At 45.5% G+C, this 18,796-nt stretch overlaps 1 protein-coding gene across 3 annotated transcripts in view; it reads right to left on the bottom strand.

Moving 5' to 3' along the window:
• Positions 1–18,796, bottom strand: part of ATP8B1 (ATPase phospholipid transporting 8B1) — a 100,828-nt gene that overhangs the window by 69,435 nt on the left and 12,597 nt on the right. The gene's annotated exons all lie outside the window — the stretch shown is intronic.

Raw genomic sequence — 18,796 nt, 5'->3', positions numbered from 1 at the left:
ACACTGAATCTTCTCAGTTTTTTTCCTACCAAGATAAAAATCCTTGATAAAATTTTCTGTGGTTTTGGCAGTTTCACACTGACTGCTGAATCAAGTTAATCCATGATTATTTGTGTGTTTAATGATTGATTTCTTCACTATCTCTGGATCCCAGGACGGGCTCTCTCCTTGGTCAGCTGCTTGGCCTCACCTGTTTACACAGGCAAGCTTGCAGAGGGAGCTCGACTTTTAACTGTTTGAAGAGTGGGCAGAAGTGGTCAATATCCTAACCGTTCTCAGGCCCTAAACACAGAGACCCCCTTTGACATTTTTCTTAAGTTCTCTAAAGTCATAGCACAGTTATGCAGTTATTTCCTTAGGATAAATTCTAGGGATAGAATAATTGTTAAAAAAAAAATTCTTCTCTAAAGATAGAATTGTTTCCACAGGTTGTATCCGAAACTAGTAGGAAAGCGGTTTTAATTGATTAAAGAAATACACTTAAGAAACTTAAGAGCTCTTTCTCTGACATAATCCTTAAGTTAATGTTTCTCTTACAAGTACTTAGGTGTCAAAAAACAAAAAAATAACAAGTGTTGGTGAGGATTAATTTGGAATCCTTGTTCACTGCTGGTGGGAATAAAAAGTGAGGGAGCCATTGTGGGAAAAAGTATGGGTGGTTGTTCCTCAAAAAGTGAAACATAGAATTACCGTACAATCTAGCAATTCCATTTCTGGGTATACACTGAAAAGAGGTGAAGCAGGGATTCGAGCAGATATACGTACGCTCCTGTCATAGCAGCATTATTCACAATAGCCAAGAGGTGGAAACAACCCAAGTGCCCATCGATGGATGATTGGATACATTGTGGGGTATGCATGCACACAATGGAATATTATTCTACCTTAAAAGGAAATTCTGACACAGGCTTACAACATGGATGACGCCAAGGACATTAAGTGAAATGAGCCAGTCACAAAAGGACAAATACTTTTTTTTTGGTAGTGTGTTTCTTTTTTTGAAATTATTGAAGTATAGTCGATTTACAATGTTGTGTTAATTTCTGATGCATAGCATAGCAATTCATTTGTACATATATATCTTTTCATATTCTTTGTCATTACAGGCCATTACAAGGTATTGAATATAGTTCCCTGTGCTATACAGTAGGGCCTTGTTGTTTATCTATTTTTTTTTATAAAGTAGTTAGTATCTACAAATCCTGAACTCCCAAATTATTCCTCCCCATCCCTTTTCCCTACTGGTAACCGTAAGTGTGTTTTCTGTTTCTGTGAATCTATTTCCGTTTTGTAAAAAAGTTCATTTGTGACAAAAGGATAAACATTTTATGATTCCACTTACAAAAGGTATCTAGAGTAGTCAAATTCATAGAGACTGAAAGCAGAATGGTGGTTTTCAGGGGCTGGGGGAGTGTGTAGAAGGGAGATATTATTCAGTGGGGGCAGAGTTTCAGTTTGGGATGATGGAGACATTCTGAAGATGGATGGTGATGATGGCTGCATCACGGTACATCACTTCATGCACTTAATGCCACCTACAAATGGCTAAAATGGTACATTTAATGTGTCTTTTAACCCTAATTTAAAAAAATTACTCAGTTCTTCTTTATCTCCTCTGGAGAAAGGAGAAGAGATTTAAATCAGATTTCAGCTAAAAATTTCCTGATAGGACAAGCTGCCCAAAGAGTAAGTGAAGTATCATCTTCAGAGATGTTTCTTAAGAATCTGCTCCTCTGAGCCATGCAGTGCACTGAAGGCTGAGGACACAGTGGCACACTGGAAGTCAGGGATCCCTCCCTTCACAGGGCTTATGGTTTAGCTCAGTGGGTTCCCGAACTCTAGCGGGTATCAGACCCCCCTGGAGGGCTTGCTAAGCACAGATTGCTAGCGCCAACCTTCAAAATTCCTGATTCAGGAGGTCTAGGCTGGGGCCAGGCAATCTGCATTTCAAACCAGCTCCCAGGTGATGTTGGTACCACTGGTCCAGGGACCACCCTTTGAGAAGCTCTAGTGTAAGGGGAGAGACTCACAGGTAAATAAGCTGTTTCAATCAAGTGTGGCAGCTGCCACGATGGGGATCCACCTAGGACACAAACCAGTAGGGGCACCTATCTGTCCGAGGAGGGGTCAAGAGAGCTTTTCCCAGAGGAGATTCTATAGAATTGACATCTAATCTGAGACCCACAGGACGGGTAGGAGTGAGCCAGGTGAAGGGAAAGGAAAGGGCAACCCAGAGAACACAGAATTTGCAAAGGTCTAGAGGTGAGCATGCACATGGCCTGTTCTTAGAATGCAAGTGTGTCCATGTGATAAGGCAGAGGACGAAAGGGAAAGTGATGAGCGAGAAAGTGAGAGGTGGGCAGATAATGAAAGCCATTAGGAGGCTACAGTTTATCCTCAGGACAATGTGGAGTCTCAGAAGAGCTTTCAGCATTAAAGGACTTAAGCTCTAAGGACTAAGGTCAGATCATAAAGTCGAAGGGAGGGCTTCCTTCTAGCAGAGACACTGCCTGAGGGGTTAAGGAGGGGGCAGTGGCACCTGTCCCTTTGATTCTTAGTTCATCCCACCCCCAGCAAAGCTCGAACTCCTCTGAAAGCCAACTGCTGCCTGAGTAGCAGGCTGTTTGAGGTGGGAATAGTCCAAGTCCACTGTGAGGCCCCATTGGGTATCCACACGCCACGTGAGGCAACTTAAATTTCATTAACTCAAACTGAATTAAAAGCCAGGTCCTCACAGTTGCAGTAGCCACATTTCAAGTGCTCAGTAGCCATGTCCAGTAACTAGGTATACGACACTTCCGTCATCACAGAAAGCTCTACTGGATGCTCTGGTCTGGGAGAGATGGGCAAGGTTGGGTCTAAGATACGCCAAGCATCTTGGTTTTATTACAGGAAACCAGAATCCAACTGGTCTGAGCCTTCATTCATGAAAACACACACACACAGAGCTCTAAATTGATTTTTTAAATTATAGAGTTAAAAACCGAGACAACTGGCTATTCTTCATAATACGTATTCAAGATACAGATACCCTAGATACACTTACATGAGGAGACATACAGAATATTTTTTTTCCAAGCCACTGGGAAGACTCCTAGAATCATACCTTTTCTCCAAAGCCATGTTGAAATCCTCAAAATAACTGTCAAGGGGATTGATGGAGGGTAATACACCCGAGGTTAAAATTCTAAAAGGCTGTTTTTACCGCTTGTCTGCCAAAAAAAAAAAAAGTTAAGCTTTTACAGCTTTTTCTGTATTGTGTATTTTTACCTACCTCATTCAATTCACGCGATTCTTAACATTACATGGCTAATCCTTACTCTAAGTTCTAAAAATAAAAAGGCAAGAGGTGTTGCCTGCCAAGTTGGTAACAAACCCCAAGCCAAGGACAGAAGTGGAAATTGACGCAGGGAGAGAATGAGTTATGCTGTAAAAGGAAACACGCCCGGGAGAAAGCTTTAACCCTTGGGCTGACCATAACAGCCCTCGTTTTTAGCCACTTAAAAAAAAACCAAGAAGCCAGAGGTGAGTGATGATCTCTGCAAATAAAAGTCCAGAGATGCTTGTATTTTCCCAGCTGGGAAATTGAGCAGGATGCAATTGAACAGCCTGAGTTGAGAAGCAAATAGCCAAGAGCCCACCCTCCAAATCCCTCTAAAAGAATCTGGTCAGGGAGTTCCCAGTGATAAGCTGGTCCTCCCAGGCTGCCTGAGCATTCTGGTCCTGATGCCAAGGGAAGAGTGGCTTTGGGAAACGGACCCAGACAGCCCACATAAAGCCTCCTTGTTCCACATTCTCCGGACCCAGGCACATGAAGGGGAGGGTATGTCACAAACAAACAGGAGTTGGTGTCTGCATTGCTCAAGCCACTGACCAACCCAGGAGAGCCCAGCCACCTCCCCCACCCCCAGCCCTGTCTTCTTCCAGCCTATCCTCGGTGCTCCATCTCTGCCTGGATCTGCCCTGCAGGGAGATGGCGATCAGGAGTTAATCAGCTCCCTCCTCCATACTCTTGATGAGAATCTTTCCTCAGGTTAAAACCAGTTTCTCTAGAACCTTTCCAGGAATGCCCATGGGACTTTCTACAACCAGCCCCCATGAATGTAAGACCGTTAATTTACCAATTCCTGGCTTAGCTAAAATCAGGAATGACCAGCAGAAAAAAAACAAAACAAAACAAAACTCAGCATAAGGCTCCTTGAGGGTGCTGGGGCAAAACAAGAGGCAGTTAGCATGTGGATTATCTCAAGCAGCAGAAAAAAAACCAAAGATTGCAGAACAGACAGTCAGGATGGGAGCTGGAGAACACAAGCCCATAAGGAGCCCTGTGCCTGCAGCATTCCAGATGCCCAGCAAATGGCATATATTATCCAAGAACTGTTCATCTGTAATTTTGACTTACTGTATTAGTGGTAACACTAGCCAGCATTTACTGAGCTAATTCTTTGCACCAGGTGCTGTTCCAACCACTAACACGTACAAATGCATTTAAAACTCACAAAGACCCAGTGAGGCTGGTCCTGTTATTCCCATTTTACAGATGAAGACTCGGGTCAAGAAACTCGCCCAGGACCTCACAACCAGCACGTAGTAGAGCCTAGATGCAAATCTAGTCAGTCTGGTTCCAGCATCCTGCTCGTAAAACCATCATGCCTGGAACTCCTCTCTCTTGTTCTTAGGCAGAAGTACCTTAGCCCGGCAGGCCTCCCCCGGTATCCTATCCACCCACACTGCCTATAGGAAGTGCATTCTAAGATTTTAGTTTGTTGTCTGGAAATAGGGCCGAATCTTTCCAGAGAAGTCTACAAAATGCACATGTGCTTTGCAGGCCTGTGTTCTACACAAAATGGTACCAAGGAACTTGGACACCACGTGCAGTAATATTTCTGTGCAGTTTGGAATACCAGAGGCCCTCTCACCACACCCCATCTTCCTCGGTCCATGACCTGCAGGAGACCTAGACTACTTCCACTCTCTCCAGCCAGCCCACTGGGAGAAGAGGGAGCCCCAAGACCCAAACCATCGAGACAAGAGCTTAAAGGGTGGCAAAGGGCTACAGGAGGAGGAGAGGCTGGGATGGGGACTCAAGATGAACCACAGCCAGTGGGGCAAAGCCCGTGTGAGGGACAGGTGCACGGGCCTGCCTCCTGCAGCAGACGTCAGGTGCATGGCAACAGACTCATACGTGAACATCTGGGCACATTACAGTGAGATACAAGAACAGAAAAGCGACAGTCAGACATGAGTTTTTAGTGCCTCCCCTCTGCTAAGGATACGGACTTCCGATGTTATAGGGAGGAAATGAGGACTTAGTGCTGATACAACTGATGGGAGAATTAAGATGGCACATCTTTTTCACAACGACCTCATAAAATCAAAATAGAGCTATTTCTGTAGGAGACTAGCTCCCTACTTAGAGGATACATTACTGGTCCTTCACACGCTCAGATGGTCTCACTGGGCATGATATGGTCCACCCTCAGACGCGAGCTTCATACGTCTCATATTTCAAGACAATTCCTTTTGATGCTTTCTTCTGGCCCTTCAATCTGCTTTCTTTATAATTCCTAAGTGATCTGATATGACCAGGTTTCCATTACTTAAGCTTCCAAAAATCAGGCTGAGGAGTCATTTTTAGGCGTGGGCACTTACAAAGTCCACTGCAGAGTTTCCTCTGTAATAAGTGATGAGTCACTCAGGCCACACACACAGCAGCGTGCCCTGGGGTCCTGGCTTCGAGTCTAAGTTTTATGTAATCCCCGATAATGGAAACCACTGAGCTGATCGGAATACACCCAGTTTCCAATGATCTGAGTGGTACAAACAAGATCAATTCGTTTTCCAGTAATGTGAAAAGGCACATTCAGTATTTTGCTTGGAACAACCAGAAAAACCACATTCAGAAGGGAGCACAGCCTGAGGCCCAGAAATTCATGAAAAATACCCAGATGGAAAGAGGCCTTTAGCTTTTAAGACGTAAGCCAGAACCTAGAGCCCCAGGTTCACAAAAAATCTTCCTGCGCTCTCTGACGTCACACATATGACTTTGGTACTTACGTCAGTGCTTTACAAAAGAGAAAAGATGAATCACAAGGAACAGGCCTCCTAAAATGTTAAGTTTTACGATTTCCTCTATTAACCCCCAAAGTAATGCAATAACCAAATTATTAGTTATATATAAAGTACATAAAGATAGAGGCATGCAAAGATGCAACCTACCTATAGCACATAAAACATATAAGTACGTAAAATACATACAGAGAGAAAACATGGGCCTCGTCCTCCAGCCCCGACAGCCTCTGCAGCGACAGTGGCAAATACACACCTCACCACCGTGTGATTCCCTGTGAAGGTGCTCGAAGGGACATGCCCAGGGGAGAGCAGTCCACTACACCTGAAGGGCAGGGACTTTAGGGAAGGATACAGGAGGGATGATTTTGGGGTCAGGCCTTGAAGGTCAAGTTGGGCCGTGATCAGGTCGGGGGATGGGAAGTGAGAAAAGCAAGACATTTCAGGAGAGGCAATCGTGGGGTCGAAGGTACCGGAGCCCAGAAGTACACAGGATGAGTCGAGTTCCTAAAGTGTAGGTAGGTTTAGGAAGGCCACGGTTGGAAGAGGAGGCTGAAAAGGGGGACCTGGACAAGGCTGTGAAAACCTTGCAGGGTAGAGGCATTTGGAATTTGGGTGCTAAGCGAACAGACGCCATCAGGGGCTTCCTGGGCTTTGATCAAATGTCTCTGGGCTGTATGCCAGGCTGCTGGTGGGCAAGACACGGCTCTTGGCTTTGTGAAGCTTAAGCCGAGGGGGAGATGGACAGGAAAGTGGCCCACAGAAGTACTCCACTGTGACAGAGAAGTAACGGGGACGGGGAGGCCATGGAGATGCAGAGAGAGGCAAGGAAGACGTCCCGGAACAAGTGAGGTCAGCCCTAAATTCTGACACATAAGCAGTGTGGAAGGCAGGGGAGCACCATTCTAGGAACCGTCTGTGCAAAGAGCCTGGGGCCTCTTCAACAGAAACTGCCTCATTGGATTTGCATTTTAGAAATGTTAACTGAGGACTTGAGGCCGAGATAGTGGCAATCTGTCGCCAAGATTGTAGGAAATCCCTACGGTCCTGTGGCTTGTAGGTAATAAAGACAGAGGCAAAGGCAGTGCTGGCAAGGCAAAGGGGGCTCATGGAAGACCCTTCAGAGGGAGAAGCAACAGCTTCACAGCTCAGTGGGTTGGGGCAAGGGGTCTGGGAAGAACACCATCAGAGAAAACACCTGGCTGCTAGCTTGGGTAGCTGCTACTCTGCTTGATGCCGCTTAACACGGGGCTATTCTTAGTTTTACGTTCTCATTTAGAGACGCTCCAGCAACAGCAATTTGTATGGGGACTCCCTGAATGCTTCCCATCCCCAAAGGAAGCTAAATTTAAAACTGCAGGTCTTTACTCAAACTTAACCCCTCGTGGTCTCTCTTAAATCCCATCGAACTCATTTCAGTCAAAAAGCAGCTCCATCCCTCCAGGTGCTCAGACCAAACCCCTGCATTTATGCTTGACGCTGCTCTTTGCCCACAGCTGGTACCCAATCCATCAGCTCTGCCTCCCAGGTGTTTCCAGTATCTAAACCCTCCCGCTCCTCCACGCTAGCCGCCCGGGTGCACCACGGTCATCTCCCACCTGGATTACAGGGAGCCTCCAGTCCGCTCTCCTGCTTCAGTCTTTGTTCCCCTCCAGCCTAATTTCAACACAGAAGGCAGATTAATTCTTTCAAAAGAATCAATTCAGATCAAGTGACTTCCCTGCTCAAAACTCTGCTGTGAATTCTGTCTCTCAGGGCAAAGCCCAGCATCTGTTATCTTTACCTCTCGGCCACACGTCCACCACAGTCACTTCCTCTGCTCCAGCCACACCAGCCCCACCCTGATCCTGGCATCCTCTGGGGACCGGCCATGCAGTGTCTGCGTTCCGCATCTGACTTCCACAGTAACCTCAAGGCTCAGCCCCTGGTGGTGTCTTAGCTCAAACGTCACCTTTTCAGGGGACCTGCCCAGTTACCTCCATATTTAAACTGCAGCCCCCCTTCCTCATGCCCCATTCTCCTTTACTGTTCACCAGCCACTCCCCATCTTCTAACAGGCTCTAAAATGTACTTCTGGACCATCTGACTTCCCACCAGAACGTCTACTCCCTGCGGGAAGGGAGTTTTGCTTCTTTGGTTCAGATACGGCCGAAGCACGCAGAGCAGAGCCCAGCATACAGCAGGTGTCTCACACAGTCCTGCTGAACTGATGAAAGTTCACCTTGTTAATTAAGCTAACAAGCTAGTTAACTAACGAAGCTTTGCTAGTTACCCACATAAAACAGTAAGCCCTCGCCCCTTTCACTCTTACTCTTTACTCCCTCACCCCAATTTATTTTTTCCTTTGCATTTGTCACCAACCCACATACCACTTCTAGTGTCCTTATTCTGTTTCTCTGCAGGAGAAGGTAAGCTCCATGAGGGCAGGGGCTGGGTCTCTCTTCCTGCCTGCTGTGTCGAGTAGATACTCAAATGTCGAGGGAGGGAGCAGAAGGGGAGATGGAGGGAGGGAGGGAGGAATTCTCATTCCTTATCATCAGGGTCACAGCTCCAGGACCTAAAACAAACGTTAATTGGTTCTTCTACCTATAGAAAGAGATGCTGTCAGGGAGCAGCGACGTAATTAAGCATTCATTTAAAATGAGTATCTAGTAATAATGCCAGGACAAAAAATGTAAAACACATTGGCTCCCAATCAAAGGAATTGTGAGTCACCGGACAACAACCATCACCATTATTTGTAGGCTGCTTTCTTCTATGGTTCTCTGAACAATTAATGCAAAGGATAGGCCAATCTTGTGACTCAGCATAAGAAACCAGGTGAGCATACTTCACGATTCCATTCCATTTAAGGCCGATCCTACATGAAGGAAACAAAACTCACCATCTGCGTTCAGCTGAACTCCTATGCCACCTGTCTGACAGGCGGCCTAGAATTTTAAAGGCAATGACTGTAATAATAGCCCCACCTCCAATTCATAAGGTGCCTTTCTTCTTACGCATTTATTGGTCTTCATATACCATGGTAATTAGGCTCCCGAGGTTCTTGAACGTTATGGTTTAATCACCTTCACCTTGCAGAAAGGAAAGGGTTAAGATGTGTGGCAAAGGTCTCAGGGCCGGCTGGGAAGGAGTTAACTCTTGCTCTGACAGCCTGGGACACCACCCACTAGAATGAGTAACAACAATTACCAAGAATTACCCATTAACAACAGTTACCGGAGCCTCCACCACTGGGGTGATAGGAAGAAGCAGGCATAAAACAGCAGGAGCAACTCAGTCCACTCTCACCCAGGGTCATCCTAGCTCGCCAAAGGCGACCAGGAGCAAATCACACGCACACAGACACAACCTCATTTTTCACAATATAAAGGGTTCTTAGGAAGAAGTTCGCTGGAAGATAAGGGGAGAAAAGACTGGACCAACTGATATTTTTCCCTGATTTTTTCTTTATATGTATTGATTTTAATATTTATTTATTTAATTTTATTTTCTGATATGGAGAGTTATTTTCCATCTCCCCTTTCCCCAAAAATCAACAAAATGCTTTACTGTGGAAGCTTTTCAAGAGCAGCTCACTGGAATGTGTTACATACTACCCTGAATAAAGGCAGGTGGAGGAACCCAATGGCTTCTCCAGGTCCTGCAATCATTGTGTCCTACTGTTACGCAATGTGTTATCTTCCTTTCCCTGCAAAGGCTTATCAACGGCCTCCTCGAGTTAATTTCTTATCTATTAAGAGCAGAATCCATTGGCAGAAATTTACATACGTTTTCAATCTGTTCTGTATCAACCATGCTCCTGATTTCAGGCAGAATTTGAAAGTCAAATTCCAATGTCGTTTGCTTTGGGGGAAAAAAGAAATTTGCACGTTCACATTTGTAAATGCAAAGACTGCCTCCAGAAGGTTAACCAAGTAACTGGTTAATAAAGGGTCACGGCTACTCCCTTGAGGGCAGGGAACTGGGTCCTGGGGTAAAAGAAGGCAGGGAGATTTACTTTATGCTTTATATCCCTTGAAGGTTAATTAAACCGAAAAGCAAACAAAAACTGAAGCCTGGATACTACTTTGCTTGGAGCCCTTCAACAGAAAAGATCAAGGATGAAGCCCTGGCATGTTGGCTTACCTGTGTTGCTTGGTACTGAAGAGCTTACTAGAGAGACAGTGAGTTCCCCGAAGGCAGGGGACACTTTAATTAAACCTTAAAATCTTTGTCCTGGTATTAGTTATCTGTTGCTACGTAACAAATAATCCCCCAAATTTAGCAGTTTAAAAACACAAGTATTAGCTCAGTTTTGGTGGCCCAGGAAGTCGGACATGGTTCAGGGTCTCCCACAGGCTACAGTCAAGGTGTCAGCCAGGACTACAGCCCTCTGAAGGTTCACCTGGGAAGGCTCCAAGCCCACTCCCAGGGCTGTTGGCAGGACGTGGCTCCTCATGGACAGGAGGCTACACTAACTAAGCTCTTTGCTGTGTGCGTCTCTCCATAGGCCAGCTCGCAACATGGCAGCTGGCTTCTCTCAGAGCAAGTCCAAGGAGGGTCCTTTTGCACTCTAGCCTTGGACGTGGCATCCCGTCCCTTTTGTCACAGTCTATGCATTACAAGCACATCACCAGGTCCAACCCACACCCGAGGAGAGCGGATACCCACCAGCAGAAGCAGCCATAAATTACACTTAATGAGAATCCTGAGACATTTTAGCAGGGTCCCAAACTTGGTCCAAAGTCATCTGGGACAGCTCTTACGGAACAAGAGTCAGAGGTCTAGCAGTAAAATAAAACCAGAGAGACACAGCTTCACTCAAACCAGCATCAGGAAATGAGAAGCACTCTCAGGTTCAGAGCTAGGGGCTCTTAGAAGACGTAAAAGTAAAATTCGCAATTGACCTCTAACATCAAAGTTGGTATCAGCTGTGGTCTGACATTCATTTTTTTATGTTCACAACACTGAATGTGGTGTTTACATCTTATTTATTCATTTATTTTTGGAATGATCAGTTATCAAGTCTTAACTTATACAATGAAAGAGAAATAAAATACTCATGTATAATGTCAAACATTATCTTTTTGTGAAGCCCACTGTGGCATTTAAATGCCAGAGTTCAAAAGCCAAACAAATCAACTGACCTTGAAGTCCACATTTCTGATCCTCATATTTGATTCCAACGAATCTCAAATTCACATATTACTCAGTATGTGTAAAATATGTTTTTCAAAAAAAGAGCAAATAAGACTTTTTATCTTTTACTCACTTGAGTAAATCCTTGAAAGGGTTAAAAAACATTCAACTCATCAATTTCTTTAAAAAGTCCTAAAAGTAAATCGCATAGGTTCACCATTGCTCTAAACATAGCTGAAGGTGGTACAGGATTCACCCTGTAAATGGCTCCATCTGGCCTGGCTCCCAAGTCATTATGTGCAGCTGTAAGGAACATCCTGTTGCATGTTTACATATATTAACAGCTTCGGGAATATAACAATTAAAGGAGTCAGATCTTATCATAATGCTTAAATCACGGTAGGCTGGCTTCCAATTCAGGGCAGGGTTTAGGGGGAGACCAAGAAAAAGAAAACTTCTCGGAAGATGTTGGGGGGGGTGGAAAGAGTCACCAACACCCTGACAATACGGATTTTCAGTAGTTTGTCAGCCCTACTCAAGACCAGAGAAATTATTCATTTCAACTCTCAGAGGAACTTGTCTAATCCTCACATTCTGTAACACTTCAAATCTGTTAATTGGCTTTAGCCAAAGGGATTGTTGTCTGAACGCAGTAATACTGTACACAAGATGTGAAAATTTTTTTTTCCTGTGAACAGTTTTCTCCTAAGATATGGTTTCACATTTCCTTTTCCAGCGCACCCACCCCTCCTCCTCACCCTGATTAGGAGATGATTTCTAAGTGGTCAAGAGTCCAGTTGCAGCAGCCACGTCCCCGATTCCATCACGATTTGGACAGAAGACACCTTCCTGGTCTCAGCGATGCCAGCATGATTTATGTGGCCTGGCCAATGCTGGCTGTGCAAACAGGCGGCTTCTGGGTCAGCCAGGTGTTTAAAATTCATAAATCAGACTTACAGATCATTCACCTCACCCCTGCCGGTCAGATGTGAGCAATCTCCCAAACAGCTAAAGGTGGGCCTTCAGGGGAGGCTGGTCCACTTCAGAATCACTTGGGGAACTTCAGAAAAAGGAAAGGGTGAGGACCCAGGAGTGTCTACTTTCTCAAGCTCCTGAGAAAGCCGACTGTGTTGACGCGCAACAGCAGGACGGAGTTCCTGGTCTAGACTGAAACATAAGTGTGAATTTCCCTTCTTGCCAGTAGGTGAATTACTTTAATCATATTCTTTACTCTTTACCTCCAGACTTTCACACCCATCTGGAGAGCTTTGTCGAGTTTTTATAACACTATTGAGAAGTTAAGATCATAAAACAGAACCACTTGTTTTAGAGCTGTAAGGGTTATCAGCGAAAACTTCCAAAGTCATTTTTACAAGAGGCGTCTGAAGCTCCGAAAGTGTAGGGGAAGTGACAGTGCTGGATCTGTACTGAGTCTCCCCCCATCCTGGTGTCTCCATCTGTAAAGTGGTGACTCGTGGGTTAATTAAAACATCAGTTACTGAATACCTCCTAGGTGATGGACACTTGGATGAATGAGATGTGATGAGCTTCATCTTGAGGGGAGAGAAACCATCACACGGATTATTCCAGTTTAACGTGGGAAGTGCAGGAGAGGACGGCACACTCCGGATGTGCAGGGAGTTTAAGGAAGCCACACCTGACCCAGCCTGGTACCTGACCCAGACTAGGAAGTACCTGGGAGGGGCACCAGGCCAGAGGAACGCTAAAGTTGAACTTTAAACAATAAAGAATTGTGCTCCCTCGGGAAAGGGCAAAGGGGGCAAAGGTGCCCTGCCCTCTCTTCAGAATTCTTGTGAAACTAATCTATTGCATATGAAGGTGCTTGGTAACCAGCAAATCACTACATAGATCTAAGCTATGAGTGACTGAATCAGGGCCACTGACAGCTGGTGCATTACAGAATCCAGTCCAATGTCTTTGAGTTACTCCACTCATTTAGTTCAATCACTTCTCCCATATGTTTATATCTAGACATTTTCATCAGCCTGAGTGAATTTTTGATACCCTAAAAGACATCCCATGGAAGGAAGGCTCCTCTGGCATCTACCTTCGAAGCAGTAGTTCTCGGCCTTGACTACACCCACGCATAACCCCGGCTGGGTGATCAGAATCTCAGGATGGAGGACTCAGGCATCAATATATTTGATGCTCCCAAGTGATTCTAATTTCCAGCCAAGTTTGAGAAACTCATTTATTGCAAAGCTAATGGACTGCACTCTCCCACCCACAGACAATTCCTCAGTCACCTCTGGTTTATACATCTCACAGAAAGCTCCAGATAATGTGAAATCCATTTGTTTGACTCTGGACTGTAATGCGGTTCTTTGAGGAAAACAGACTTTCCCTCTGAATGATAACTGGTCTGGATTAATAGTAGTCTTTTCTGAAGATGCAAAGGCTGATAAGGGGGGGGGGTGCCCAGAAGTATGACAGGTGGCAGAGAACAGACTGCCCAGGCCAAAAATGCTCTGCAGAGAACTCATAAAATAGATAATGGTCAGATTACAGGGGAGAGAGTGTACCTGGAGGAACAAGGCATAGCTACAATAATATTTAAGTGGATTCATGTTTAACGGAAGTACTAATGTACTTACTGTGGTCCTTTGAAACTGATGACAGTCATGACATAGGCTGGATGCGTGTGGCTCAAAACAACTCTTTTATGTTCCTATTTCCTTTAACAATATAAGCGGCCCCATGTAAAATAAGAACTTTAAAGATACTCCTGGTAGATACTGCCAGAAATGAAGCCATTCAATACTTGATGTGATTCACAAGAAAGTCTAAAAGAAAAGGAAGCATTAGAGAAGACCCAGATGTCATCTCTCCTACCATTTATCAAAGGGCACTGGTGGGGAGGGTCTGGCTCCAGGGTAGAGCGCATGTTTATCACATGCGTGAGGTGCTTATCACATGCGTGAGGTCCTGGCGTCAATCCCCCATACCGCCATTAAAAATAAATAAACCTAATTAAGCCCCCCAAGAAAAAAAAGAAAGGGCACTGATGACAGAGCTGTTGTTCTTTCATCCACTGACCTGGGCTTCCCCACCCTCCGTGTCCTTCACACAACGTGAGGTCTGCAGACCCGCAGCACCTGCATTGTCGAGAGCTTGTGACAATTATGGAATTTCACCACCAACCAAACCCAGAGCCCGCTTTTTAAACAAATGCCCCCAGGAGATTCATGTGCATCCATGCTTGAGAAGCAATTGGTCTACACCGTGGAAGTAGCCACTTCGGAAGGTCCATCCCATCCGTGTGTGGGCATGACGAGAGGCCATTGAATTTCAAGTATTACCCCCACCCCAGTCAGAACTTTTTATTATTTCCCAAGTCATTCTTCGGAGGGACCCAAATCATTCTTCAAGATGGCCCTCCAATGTAACCCCTTCTTGGGAACCTTCCTGAACACCCCTAAGCTGAGTTAGTAACTCCCTTCTCTGTGCCCCCATAACCTCGTGTTTCACACTCCCCTCCCTCACTTCCAGCTAGTCTCCATCCATTCGCCGCCCACACCCTCCGGCAGCACCTGCTCCCACAAATACTCCACTGATGGGCACCAAGCCACAACCTCTGGCCACTGAGCTGTACCAGGACAGAAGCGTCCAGGCTCACGGGCCAGCACACCAATCGTGCCACAAATCAGTAAAGAGTTACACTATTGTGAGTACAAGAAAAAAGAGCAGAGGGCCTACCTTGGGAGAGACCTGTTTAATTAGGGTGGTCAGAGGGTGCTCTGAGGAAATGTTATTTGAGCCAAAAGCAAGAGATAGGAGTTTAGGGGAAGAGCTTTTCAGGCACAAATGTGCAGGTGCTGAGCCAGGAAAGGGCTCATCATGCTACAGAAGTTGAGGCAGAACAAGAGCAGACCCTGCGGGGAAGCAGCAGGAGTCGGAGCAGGCGAGCCATGGAAAGGAGGTAAATGTTGTTGTAACTGCAATGGCGGAGCTCCAAAAAGGACCTGCAGCTGGGTGTGCACATGCTCCAGGATCTGACTGGCTGCTCTGGGTTGGAAGGGGCAGGTAGAAATGGAGACATCAGCCAGGAGATGACTGGGATGGTCCGGGGTTGGGGCGGGGGTGGGGCTCGAACTGAGGGGACGGCGGTGTTGATAACCAAGTGGTTTCAAGATCTTCTGGCAGTAGAAGCAACAGGTCTTAGAGGTGGATTGGAAATGGAGGTCAAGGTGGTGGTGTCGAGAGAAAGTGGTCAGAGTTCAAGGGCAGGTGGAGAGGAGCCGTCCTCTAACGTGGTTGGGGTTCAGGGCCGGGTGTGCTGGGTCTGGGGTGCTCGAGAGACACTCAAGTGGAGAGAACAGGCTGGCAGGGGGAAAAAGCTGGCTGTCATGGAAATTCAGCAGAAACTGGCACATTCATAGTGTTCAAAGTCAGAGAAATAGAGACAGTTATCTCATAGAGGGAGAAGCATGCCTGGGACAGTCCTGAGGAAGCCCAGCATTTTAAGATGATCCCTGTCTAGTTTAGAGCAGGATCTCTCAACCTCGGCACTAGTGACATTTGGGGAGGGAGACTTTGCAGTGGGGGCTGTCCTGTGAATTGCCTGGTGCCTGACGACATTCTCGGCCTCAGCCACTAAGCGCTGGTCGCATCCCCTGAACTGCGACGACCGAAAATGTCTCCCAGGGGCCAAAGCCACCTTTGGGTGATTCAGTTAGGGATGTTTTCATAAAGTTTGTAATAAACCTGGTGCCAGTTTCTGTCTCAAAAAGTTTACAGCCAATCCAGGGTAAAAGTTCCACAAATGACTTCAACTTCCTCATGTTCTGGCTTCGCGGACAAGCGCATAAAACTGATTGAGTAAAACCAGATCTAGGATTAAGCTTGACGTTGCTCCACCGATTAGGAAACAACTGTAGTTACACTTAACCCCAAAACACCGTCAAGATCTTAAAAACTCATTCCTGTCTGGTGACAATGACATAAACCCTGACCAGAACAGTGAGTGAAGACAGGCCTTAGCTGTGTTCCCCTGGATGCAAACATTTTCCAGCTCAGACTTACAGGATGGTCTAGAAGTTTCCAAGTGTCATTAGTAAAAAAAAGATCTCTAACCCAAGATGCCACCAGAGTCCACTTTTCCCAAACAGGAGCTAACCAAAACTCATTCCTGCGGTCTCGTGGCATTGGCAGAGGACAGCGAGATGTAACAAAAGCTGGCACAAAACTCTGTAAAATACCTATTTTTGTTTGTGACTATTTGACTAAGTCATAAGGTCCAAGGAACTGGTTCTTGGCATCTTACTGAAAGAATGAAGCCAAAAAGTTCATCTGATCAGGCTACAGTGTGCACTTTGATCTCAGGGTCACTGCAGGAACCACCAACTTAACACACTTAATACATAATTGTAAAACAGCTCCTATTTAAGTTCAAGTGCTCGCTGAGGGCCAGGCTGCGACATTAGTGAACTTTAAAAAGATGCTCCTCACCAAGGTGACAGCCTAGTGCAGAGAGACAAACAGATCGCAACTGTGACAGCATTCAGGGACGGCACCCGTCGGGGCCGCTCCCTCCTGCTTCTCACCTGCTTGAGGTGATGTCGCCAAGGAATCCTAACACACGCTTCCCTGCCAGGGCTGAACACTGCCCTGGGAAATCCTCATCAAAAACCTCCAGGCCAGTGGTTCTCAGCCTGGAGCAGGCATCAGCATTATCTGGAAGTTCTGTTCAGACACGGAATGCTGGGTCCCACTTCCCGAGTTTCGGATTCAGTAAGTCTGGGTGGGGCCCACAGTTGTGGTGAGCTGCTGTTTCTGGGACCACACTTTGAGAACCAGTATCCAGGCAATGAGCAGAATCAGGCCGAGTTGGCACGTGAGCTAGAAGCTAGGTACCGTCTCTGAGACGGTGCGACCCAAGCCGGGACAGGAACGCACAGAAAGGGACCGGAGCAAAGGAAGGGCCCCTCACTTTGACCTGGGAAGGTGAAGAATCAGGAAGTCCTCTGGGAGGAAGCAGCACCTGGTCAGCAGGTGGCTGGGGGCGGAGGGGGGAGCCCCAGATGAAGAACATGGCAATGCAGGGACCCTGAGACACAGGGAGTGTGCCCTGTCCCAACAGAATTCTAGGTGGAAAGGGAAGTGACGTTTGCTATCAGGTAGAGTTAGTAGCAGCAACTGCACTCAGTCTCAGGAATGAAAACATTCCTTTTCTATGGAAAGCACTTTAATGATCAAATATTTCACTGTCATCCTTTCTCCTTTTGCACTCAATGCTTTCTTCCTCAAACAAGAGCCCATGCTTTGAGTCTACCACAATACCAAGATTATTAAATACTAATAACCCTAACATTTTATCATCACTACCAAGGACATGTGCAAACAGCATGCTCAGTTAATCTAAAGATGGTGCCTGCTACAGTCCAGGAGACAAGCAAAGAAACAGTAAAAATCTCGGGGTCACCTGTTCAGTGCAGACCAGTTGGGGCAGAGTTGGGGAGGTGGGGGTGGGAGGATCTAGTGAATTTAACGTGAACAGGGATATTAAAGGTTGGAATTTTGCTGGATATTTTGTAATCTAAGCCCCTTCATTTCAAAAATGAAGCATGGTCATCTAAAAGTTCATGAAAACCAGGAACCCCCAAAAATGTTAAAGGAAGTTTTTCTTTAAAAAAATCAAGACTTGCTTGAGTGCCAAGGAGAGAGATTATCATCTCTGTCTAGTAAGAGTGATTAAAAAACAGCCAGATAAGGAACACTGACTTTGAAAATGCTGGGACAGAAAAATGTTCTCTGACCACCTTGAACTTGTCAGACAAATTCTAGGGTATATGAGGGCTGCCCGACAGGATGTTAGAATAGTTCAAAGATCTGAAGTATGAAGACAATAAACTGCGACATTAACATCAAATTCTAGGAGTACTCTGGACTGGAAATTATTGCACAGCTCCTGAGACAACATGGCAAACAAAATTTTACTAGCAAATAAAATGTACTGTAGTTCTTGTAATGGTCGCCAACCTTTGTGTTCCGTAAGTCTTGTGCCAAGAGCAATTAAAGCCATATTATGCTTACTTATTTTCTTGTGACGCATGCAAATGACCCCATATACTAGACGGCGCAACTTCATCCGATGAAAAGTGGACATAATGTCTCGTCTAGAACCGAGGCGGGGGAGCACTTCCTTGTGTTACTCTGACTTGGTCCATGCCATGAACTTCTCCCAAACTGGTTTTTAGTGCCTTACTGATTGCACAACTTCAATGATTTTTAACTTTTAAAAAAGAGTCTCTTCACTTTAAAATGCTCTAAATTTTGTTAAACCTCAGTAGTTAATACAACTGTTGGTATTACTGAATTTTTCTGAAGATTCAAAATGTTTCAACAGAGAAGAAAACACCATTAAAAATAAAAATGCCTCATTTGAAATTTCATGAACTTTCTAAAGAGACGTATAGTATTCATTGTGTAGACAAAAAAAATACTCTATAAAAGTGAATACGGAATGAACAAAACATAACCGACTGTATGTGTCTGTTATCAGAAAAGCATGTTTCTTTCATTTCTTTGTGTGAGGACCAAACTGCCTTGTACTTCAGTTAGATGTGGGTTTGTCTGATTCCCCCAC

The sequence above is a fragment of the Vicugna pacos genome, chromosome 30 (assembly GCF_048564905.1).
Source record: "Vicugna pacos chromosome 30, VicPac4, whole genome shotgun sequence".
NCBI classification, from domain to species: domain Eukaryota; kingdom Metazoa; phylum Chordata; class Mammalia; order Artiodactyla; family Camelidae; genus Vicugna; species Vicugna pacos.
Note: the sequence above shows the minus strand (reverse complement) of the source record. Positions and strands in the feature narration are given on the sequence as shown.